This window comes from Gracilinanus agilis, chromosome 1, assembly GCF_016433145.1.
Source record: "Gracilinanus agilis isolate LMUSP501 chromosome 1, AgileGrace, whole genome shotgun sequence".
Lineage (NCBI taxonomy): Eukaryota > Metazoa > Chordata > Mammalia > Didelphimorphia > Didelphidae > Gracilinanus > Gracilinanus agilis.
Genome location: NC_058130.1, coordinates 721,861,625 through 721,871,795, shown reverse-complemented (window position 1 = coordinate 721,871,795; position 10,171 = coordinate 721,861,625). Strand labels below are relative to the sequence as shown.

General features: G+C 43.8%; 1 protein-coding gene across 1 annotated transcript in view; it reads right to left on the bottom strand.

The window, feature by feature from the left end:
- Positions 1-8,997, bottom strand: part of LOC123232180 (cytochrome P450 4F22) — a 62,241-nt gene extending 53,244 nt beyond the window's left edge. Inside the window, exon 1 of the mRNA XM_044658553.1 lies at positions 8,974-8,997. The gene's annotated coding sequence lies outside the window, so the exon portion shown is untranslated. The remainder of the gene's footprint in view (positions 1-8,973) is intronic.
- Positions 8,998-10,171: the final 1,174 nt, after the last annotated feature.

Genomic DNA, 10,171 nt, shown 5'->3' with positions numbered 1-10,171 from the left:
TTCTTTCCTTCCTTGCTGCCTTTCTTTCTTCCCTTTTTTCTTTCTTTCCTCCTTCCTTTCTTTCTTTTTCTTCCTTTCTTTCATTCTTCCACCCTCCCTTTCTTCCCTTCTTCCTTCCTTTCTTCCCTTCTTTTCTTTCTTCCTTTCTTTTTCTTCCTTCTTTTCTTTCTTCCTTTCTCCCTCCCTCCCTTCCTTCCTTCCTGTTTTCCTTCCTTCCTTCCTTCTTTCTTTCTTTCCTCCTTTCTTTCTTAATTTTTTCTTCTTTTAAATCCTTACCTTCTGAATTAGGATCAATACTGAGTATTGGTTTCCAAGGCAGAAGTGTGATGAAGTCTAGGCATCTGGGGTTAAGTGATTTGCCCTGGATCACACTAGGAAGTATCTGAGGCCAAATTTGAACCCAGGACCTCCCATCTCCTTCTATTCACTGAATCATCTAGCTGTCCCCTAGAGTTCTTTCTAAAATCACACATTGCCTTACCCCCACACCACTCAGCTGTGCTCTTCAGGAACTTAAAATTGCACAGGTACAAACAGCCTCTCTTTTCAATGACCTTAGCTTCCTCCCTCTTAACAGAGCACCCAAGTAATCATGAACATGGGTATGTTGGGAAAGAAGGCCAAAATGCTTTCATTGCATGAGAGTGCCTGGATACTCTACACCAGGGGTTTAGTGTCAAGGGTCCCTTGGGCAGTCTGATAAAGCCTATGGGCCCCTTGCCAAAGCCCTGCTCTTATGTGCATAAAGTAGAATACACAGGTTTACAAAGGAAACCAATTATATTGAAATTAAGAGGTCACTTTTTCCCATTCAGTTTCACTGATCTCACTCTACTTTCTCACCAGCCACCTTCCTTCCTCCCTTCTCACCTCCTCCCCTTTCAGCTCCCCTTTATGTTTTGTCTCCTCCTATTAGAATATAAACTCTATAACAGTTAGAGATTTAAATATCCAACTAAATAAAAGTACAAAAGCCAGGTTTGCCAGCTTTTTAAAAAAAAATAACCCTTACTTTATGTTTTAGTATTAATTCTAAGACAGAAGAGTGGCAAGGACTAGGTAGTCAGGGTTAAGTGACTTGCCCAGGATCACACAGCTAGGAAATGTCTAAGGCTACATTTGAACCTAGGTCCTCCTGACTCCAGGTGTAGCACTCTATCCACTGTACTACCTAGATGCCCTCTAGGTTCACCAGCAATTGATGTGAATTGGAGTCTCTTGGAGTACAAGCCCAGAGAGATAGGACCCTTGCTCGGTTCACCCCATCGGACTGGTTACAGATCTCTGCCACACCTACCAACCAACATCTCCACTGCTCTGAAGAGCTGCCAAATGAGAAGCCAGTGGGCCGGCCCAGAATGAGCCTGGCATGACTAGGTCCTCGGGGAGAAGCAGGCGGGGTGATGTGGCCCCTCGCCAGTAGCACCCCATCTTCCCCAGGCCCTGGCCAGAGTCAGATCTTATCAGCCAATTCTACATGTTGGTGCACATTGAAACCACCCAGCCTGCCTAGATGCAGGACAACACCCAGAGGGATCCATCCTGTCTGGCAAGACAGGTCCCCTAACCTGTAAGAACACCAGATTTACAAGATGTTTGGAACCACGCATACAAGTGAGAGAGTAGGAATTCCAGGCGTCCCCTGGCACGGAGAAGTATATTTCTTATTTAAAAGGAGGCAGTGAGTAATCAACTCTGGATCTATAATTGGAAGGCCACTTTGGTCTTCCACTTTGGGCTCCTTGGGCAGGCCAGTTCCCCTCTGCGCCATATCCACCCCCACTCGTGGAGTCTCTCATCTTTAAAATGGGTGAGAACAGTGGAATTGCTTGTCAGCTCCAGGAGTGGGGAAGGAAGAGGGAAGGGAGAGAACACGAACCATGGAACCATGGAAAAATATTTTCAAATAAATTAATTGTGTTTATTTATTTATTCTAATAAATTAAATGGGTGGGAAAAGGGTTATCTCTAAATCTCTGAAATTCCTCCCAGTTTCAGATCTAAGATCCTATGACTTTGTGGGGTTTTCTTGGCATAGATACTACAGTGGTTTTCTCATTTTACAAAAGAGGAGACTGAGGCAAACAGGGATAAGGGACTTGCCCAAATTGACACAGCTAATAAGAATCAACTGGATTGAATTCAGAAAGAAGAGTCTTCCTGACTCCAGGCCCCGGGTCTATCCATTGCACTACCTAGCTGCCCTACGCACATAGTGGATGGTTAATAAGGGCTTTTTAGGATTGGACTGAATGGTTTTGCTGTGGGAATATGAGAGGAAAAGTATCTGGTAGGAACTAGAGCAGTCTGATCAGAGCAGAATAGTTTTATCATTGGTCTCAAATGTATTCAGAATTCAATTCAAAGACTCCCCTTTCTGAATTCAATCCAGTCAATTCTTATTAGCTGTGTCAATTTGGGCAAGTCCCTTATCCCTGTTTGCCTCAGTCTCCTCTTCTGTAAAATGAGATGGAGAAGGAAATGGCAAACCACTGTAGTCTCTGTGCCAAGAAAACCCCAAGTGGTGTCATGAAACAACTGAACAACAAATATGCGAGGCACTAAGAATACAAGATGAAAAGTCGCTCCTGCCTGCCCTCAGGAAGCTTATGTTCTTCTGGAGCTTTTGCTCATTTTGCTCCTCATCTTAAAAAATATTTTCAGGACCGTTGGAGTCAGAATACAAATGAAAACATATGATTTATCACTTGTTTATTTAGGTATATGCTGTGGGGTTTGGGTTTTATCAGATTGCCTTACAAAAATAAATAATAAGGAAATATGCTTTGATTGATAATACATGTATAACCCAGATGGAATTGCTTGCCAACTCTGGGATGGGTGATGGCAGAAGGGAGGGAGACAACATGAATCATGTAACTTTGGAAAACCTATGTGTAAATTTGTTATTGGAATAAAATAAAGGAAAAAAAATACTTTTACCTACATCTTCTCCATATATCTGAATTTCACCCATCCTTCAAGATCTAATACAATATCTATCTCCCTCCCTCTAGAAAATTCCCAAAATGTCCTGATTAAATGTATCTATGTCTTAACCCTCCACGGAACTATAAACTCTATCAGGGGAGACAACACGTCTTTCCTAAACTTTGAATCTCCTCCAGAACTCAGCACAGTGCTCTTTGCAATAATTAAATAAACATATATAAATATTTATATTGATAAATACATCAAAAGTTGTTAACTATGTGGAACAGAAATTCAGTTTCATATATTCATATATTCTTTCTTATACACTGAAATGTTGTTGATTAATAATAGTCAATAGCAATAATAGCACAAAAACAAAAGCACTAAAAATGTTCCCATTTGATCCTCACAATAACCCTAGGAAGTAATAGGTGCTATTATTAGCCACATTTTACAGATGTGGACACTAATGCAGATAGTGGTTAATCTGACTGTCTCTGGCTGGATTTGAACTCAAATCTCCGGGACTCCAAATCCAGCATTCTATGAATGAATAAATAAATGAATGGCAACACAAGCCCACCCTGTTCTGTTCTCTCCCCAAACTCTGCTAGCAATTATTGTCTGCTTTGTATTTCTGATCAAATTTTGGATAATTGTGATAATAATAGTAAATGCCTTACTTTGCCTTAAGGTTTACAAGTGCTTTATAGTCATTATTTCATTTTATTCTTTTTTTTTTAATCCTTATCTAGGGGGCAGCTGGGTGGCTCAGTGGATTGAGAGCCTAGAGACGGGAGGTTCTAGGTTCAAATTTGACCTCAGACACTTCCTAGCTGTGTGACCCTGGGCAAGTCACTTGACCCCCATTGCCTAGCCCTTACCACTCTTCTGCCTTGGAACCAATACACAGTATTGACTCCAAGACAGAAGGAAAGGGTTTAAAAAAAAAAAAAAACCTTACCTACCATCTTAGAATTGATACCCATTATCAGTTCCAAGGCAGAAGAACAGTAAAGACTAGGCAAGTGAGGTTAAGTGACTTGCCCAGGGTCACAGAGCTAGAAAATGTCTGAGGCCACATTTGAACCCAGGATCTCCATCTCCAAGTCTGGTTCTCACTTGATTCTTTAAACAATCCTCTGAGATAGGCAATATGAGTATTATCTGTCCCATTTTAAAGACGAGGAATCTGAGGTTCCAAGAGACACACCAACTGCAAGTGGAGAAGTTGAAAATCAAGAGTATGAGTGAATATTCAAAGTGAGTATTCAGATTCCAAGTGCAACTCTCTCTCTTTCTCCTACACAGAGCGGCAGAGTGCCCTCTCTCTCATCCTCCAACAAGACTGTAAATACAAAGGCAGAATCCATGTCCCAAGGCTAAGTATGACCCATGAGCAGTATTCAGTTATGGAGCCAAACATGAAGTAGAAAACTTTCAAAGGCATCAGTCCAACCTCCAACCAGGTTCAACAAACATTGAATTAAGTACACCTATTACGAGAGGAAGGCACCAGAGAGGGCTGGGGACAAAAGGATAAAAAATGAAATGTTCCTTGCCCTCAAGAAGCTTGCATTCTATTGAGAAGAAACAGTGCAGACGAGCAAGTAAAGAGTATATACATAACATAGAGAACTCTGTAATAGGAGAGGGCAGCTAGTGGTCAGAGAGGATAGAGCCACTGGGCCTGGAGTCAGGAAGACCTCAATCCAAGTCTAGCCTCAGACACTTACTACTTGTGTGACCCTCGTCCCTTAACCCTGTTGGCCTCAGTTTCCTCATCTGTAAAATGAGCTGGAGAAGGAGATAGCAAACCACTCCAGCATCTTTGCCAAGAAAACCCCAAGTGGGATCGCAAAGAGTCAGACACAACTGAACAACAATTTCTGAAGAGGGAAAGTACTAACCAGAATCAGAATCAGAAAAGGAGCCGCCATATCTGAGTCTCGAAGGAAACTAAGGATTCTAAAAGACAGAGACGAGAGGGAGTAGATTCCCCACGTGAGGAACAACACATACGAGGGCATGTAGAGAGGAGAAGGAACCAAAAATGGGCCAGTCTGGCTGGGAAATAGAGAATGTGAAGATGAAGAATGTGAAATAAGGCTGAAAAGTGAGTCTGGAATCAGAGTGGGTAAGGCCTTAAATATCAAAATATCAAACAGAGGAGTTTGTAATTGATCCTAAAAGTCATAGGAAACAATGAAAATTCTTCAGGAAGGAAATAACATCACCTGAGCTTTAGAAATGCAAATTTAGCAGGAATTTGGAGAATGTACTGAAAAAGGGAGCATCTGGAAGCAAAGGGAAGTTATCATCTCTGCTGGAAGAATGGTCCATTTGGATGCTTAACCTCCTAAGATTATATAAGGACCTCTTCCTCCAGGAAGCCTTCCAGGACTTGCTACCAGTGAGATCTGAACCCCCTCTGAACAGTCTGTTTACCATGCCACTGGACACTTAGTGCTTTAAGTAACTTGACTTTTTTTGTTATCATGTCTGATCTCCCCAGTCAGCTCCACATTTAAGATTATGGAAAATTAAAAGGTAGAATGGACTTGCAACATCGAATGGGAACCTTAGAATGTCAGAGGTGTGAGTCCCTGGGAAAATAGCATGTCAAAGCTACAAGGGACCTTGGAACACAGATCATCTTGCAACAGACTGAGCACACAGGAAATTCTTTCTACACACTGGCTGAGTTAGCCAAATGAATGGATTCTTCTCCATGTATTCTACCCTGCTTGTTGTCCTGCACTCTCAATCCCCTGTGCTTTTTTAATTCATTTGTCTATTCAATAAGCATTTATTAATTCACTCCAGTCATTCTTTAGCCTGTTCCCTATGCCTAGAATCTCCTCTTCTCTCTCTTTGTCTACTGAATTACCACCCATCATTTAAAGCCCAACTTAAATGTTGCCTTCTCTGAGAAGTATTCACAGATCTTCTGAAGTTCATAAAGTCTTCCTCCAAGACTTCATCTTATTCTGTGGTACCACTGTACTGGAGTCAGAGGACCTGTGTTCAAAATCTGGTTTCACATACTGCCTGGATGGCCCTGGGTAAGTCACTAAACTTCCCTATTCCTTAGTTTCCTCATCTATAAAATGAGGGTTTGGGCTAGAAAGGATAGCCTCTAGGACCTTGTCCTAATCTAAATCTTCTATCCTAAGCTCCTTGAGGGCAGGAACCCAATTGATGTCTCATCTAAATCTTTTATCTTCCCATTACCTTACACATAGCAGATAATCAATAAATGATAGTATTATAAAAGAAGTATAGGTAATATGCCTGGAGAAAAAGCAAAGGCACCAACTAGAATCAACCTTTCTGGCTTGACCTATCTTGTTTCCTCAGATAACAGGGGTAGAGGAAGTGGGATGGAGAGTAAGATCCCTAACCAGTCCAGACACAACTCTCCACCATCCAATTCCCATGGTCCAAAGGGATAGATTCTGCCCTCTGGAGTCCCCAAGGGGTCTCTCTCTCTATGTGCAGCCCACACTGGAAACTCTTCCTAGGACCTCCTCTTCAACCTACAGGCATCTCTCCAAGAGTCACCCAAAAAAGATGCATACTACAGGTGGAGAATAATCTCAGACCTTCCAGGGGGCTATCCAATCTGACCATGACTAGGTTGCAGAGTCTACCATTGAGCAGTGTCATATAATGCAAAGAATGCTAACCTTGAAATTAGGAGACACAAGAGTTGTACCCCTTTGTTTTGTAGATGAGGAAACTGAGGCACAGAAAAGTAAAGTGACTCGGACAGTGTCTGAGAGGGAATTTTAACCTGTGTTTTCCTGACTCCCAAACCCAGTATCTATCCAACACGACACTGCCTCTCAGCCTGGTTTTGAGTCTGTCTCACTGTTCTTCTATGCAAAACAGAAGATGATACCCATATTATGCACCTCTGAGGAAAGTGCTTCATAACCCTTAATTTGTTATAGAAGTGTGAGCTATTATTTTCCAGGAAATGGATAGGGCCTAGTTGGCAAGCCACTCTGGAGGCCACTATGGTGAATGGACACCAAGTTATACTTTGACCTATCTGGATTAACTGGTGGCTATTAAAGCCAGGTTTTAATAGTTAATGTCTGGGCTGAACCCCAAGAGACTTGGAAAAATCTCACTCTCTGAAACTGATCAACAACTAGCCCAAGCCCAGTCACCTTTTCTCCCCAGAACAGACCACCTATATGCTCCTCAATCTGAGCGGCCCTTCCCTCATCCCTCTCCCCCACGAGTGACTCTCCCATCCACTCACACATTAAATGTCAAAACCTCCTCACTGGATGAGCCATCTCCAAATATAGCCGCCTTCAGCTGGCTTAGCCTGGGCTACCCCCATTGCCCAGGGGGCCTGAGGTAGAGATACAGCTGATTCTGGGGGGGATATTTGAGCCCTGTGAGATCGCTCTGATTACAAGTGATACCTGGCTCGTTGAGATCTCTCAGATTACATGTCATCGCAAGACAAGGAGAGTTCTCTCTTTCCTTATTTCTCCTCCTTTGTCTTCTGACTCTTTCTTTCTCCTACTCTTCCTTTCCCTTCCTTCACCAAAGGATTTTAAAGAAGCACCCCACTGTGGGATAAATTTTAGTGGACTGGAGGTGAGAGGTTGGATGGATGCTGGTCCTTTAAAGTTAGAGAGAGAAAGAGAGAGAGAGAGAGAGAGAGAGAGAGAGAGAGAGAGAGAGAGGGGAAAGCCATCTGAAAGGAAGCCTTGGACTTTTCTCTCCACACACACCATCATTCAAGCTTACCTTCCAGCCCTGCCTACTAGTTCCTGAGGGTTCCCCCTACTCACCCCTATTTCTTCAGCAAAGCACCAAACTCTTGATCGCACCACTTCTGCCACAGGAGGGTTGACACACTGAGTTTTTTACGATGTCAGAAGGTGTTCAAGGGAGCTGTCTGCTCCACCCAGCAGTCACTTAGGCGATGAGCATCAGAACTGCAAACCCCAGGCTTTAACCCTTTCACTCACCCTGCTATGTCATCACCTACACAGCCACCCCCAAGTCTACTCACAAGGGCACACCTTCCCCTGAAGGACACACCTACAACCCTACTCCCTGTGTTCAATTCCCACCCCAGCTTCCTTGATAAGCACTAAAAATGGAAATCGTCACAACCTGGTCTTGCTCCCCACAAAAGAACAAAATCTTTTCTGGGTCACATTCTTCTGCCCCAAAATGAACTCCTTTCTTATATCAGAAGAAGTGAATTGGAAGAGAGTGGATTTAGAGTTTGGGAAAGCTTAGGTCCAGGTTTCAGCTCAGACATTTACTATAAAATGGGGTTAGTCAAAATTCCTTTGCTACTTATCTCATAGGGCTGCTGTGAAGAAAGTGCTTTGTAAACTGGAAGGTTCTATAGAATGAGGGCAATTCTTATTACTATTATTTTTACTATATTATTTTTATATTTATTATATCTGTGCTTCTCCCCACCCAGCTCTGACCCCTCCCCATTTGGCATCATGCCCACCTAAACAACAGCCTTCTGATCTCAGCCTCACACCCTAAGCTCCCATCCCCACTCCTCTTACCACACTCTCCCTAAATTCCACCAACCACTGTTTTCACTGCACACACCCTAACATGCAATCTTCTTTCACCCTCACTTATTGACTTCCTCCTCTAAAAAGGGAGTTCTCAAGTGTGCCCATTGCTTCTCGGTCCTTATAAGAGCCCTCCTCCTTGCAATGGCTACCTTCCCCCTGAGGCCAGCAAAAAAATGCTTATAGGAACAAGGTAGGAGGGAAGACCCTTCTTAATATGCTCAGGTAGCCCACCAGCAATCCTCTGCCTTACCTCATCCCCGTCCCCATCCCCAACCCCATCTTCATCCCCATCCCCAACTCCAGTTCTATCTTATTGGGCCCCTAGGTGAGGCTGGAAGAAGGTAGGAAGCCTACCTTGGCTGGTCTCCCAGACCCAGTCCCGTCATGTACTCCAGAACCTTATTGAAACTCATCCCCCAGCGTTCCCACCCTCTCCTCCAGATGTGATCCAAAGCATGCGTACCTGCGTGAGCCCAGTGTCCCCCGGGCATCCGGTCCCATGGAAGGCTCTGGGACACTCCTGCCCCCTGGTGACTTCCTCACATCACAGCTTCCCGGCACTCACCGGACTGTTTGCCTTTGGCACCAGTGGCCAAGCAGGTGTTCAGACTTGCAGGGCTCAACCCTCTCTCTTCATCCCCATGTTTGAGGCAGGGATCTATAGCAGGCCTTTCCTAACTGTGGGACGACACTCAATAATGAGTAAGCAACCTCAGACCAGGGTAGGAACAACATTCGGGTTAATGGGGCCAGCAGAATAGACACATCTAGGCTCCGTGGAGCAGCTGAAAGAGGCCAGGTCACACAAACTCATCCAAAAGAGATAATCATTGGCAAAGAGTGAAGTATGATCTCTTTATCCTGGGGCAGCAGGGCTGGACGGACCTACAGAGGCCATCCCAGGAAGGGTCCTGGAGTCTTCTGGGGACTCCTTGGACATAGAAATTCCTTGCTGGAGTCTTTGAGGGATAATTCATTTCCTGGATGCTTCTAATGTGAGTTAGTCCAAAAGTAAAAAAGACCTGGCATTTTAAAATAAGGTCTATATTAGGAGCTATTTACACAATGCCCCCTCCATTGGAATGTAAGCTCCCTGAAGAAAAGGCCTACATTTTTGCTTTCTTTTTTCCTCAGCACTTAGCACAATGCCTGGCACATAATAGGTAGGGTCTCCTAGGCAAGCTTGTACCTAAAAGGGGCTGCTTTCAGTGGGCAGCTGGGTGGCTCAGTGGATTAAGAGCCAGGTCTAGAGACAAGAGATTCTAGGTTCAAATCTGGCCTCAGACACTTCCTAGCTGTGTGACCCTAGTCAAGTCACTTAATCCCCATTCCTTAGCCCTTACCAACTCTTCTGCCTTAGAACCAATACACAGTATTGATTTTAAGACAGAATGTAAGGGTTTAAAAAAAAAGGAGGGGGGGCTGCTTTCGATTTTTGTCTTCTTTTCTTCAGTATAGAACCTTGGGAGACCACTTAAAGTGGAGGGCATCTTCCTCTTCCCAGGCACCCAAGAAGCAGGGTAGGGGCTATTGGGAAAGTTGTGATGACAGCAGAAGCTAGGCCTATAGAGAAAGGGAGAGGGAATGGTGGAAAAGAGGATTCCTGGGACTGACTATATGCAAAACAGATAATTAGCTTTTGCAAAGAAACTGTTGTGATT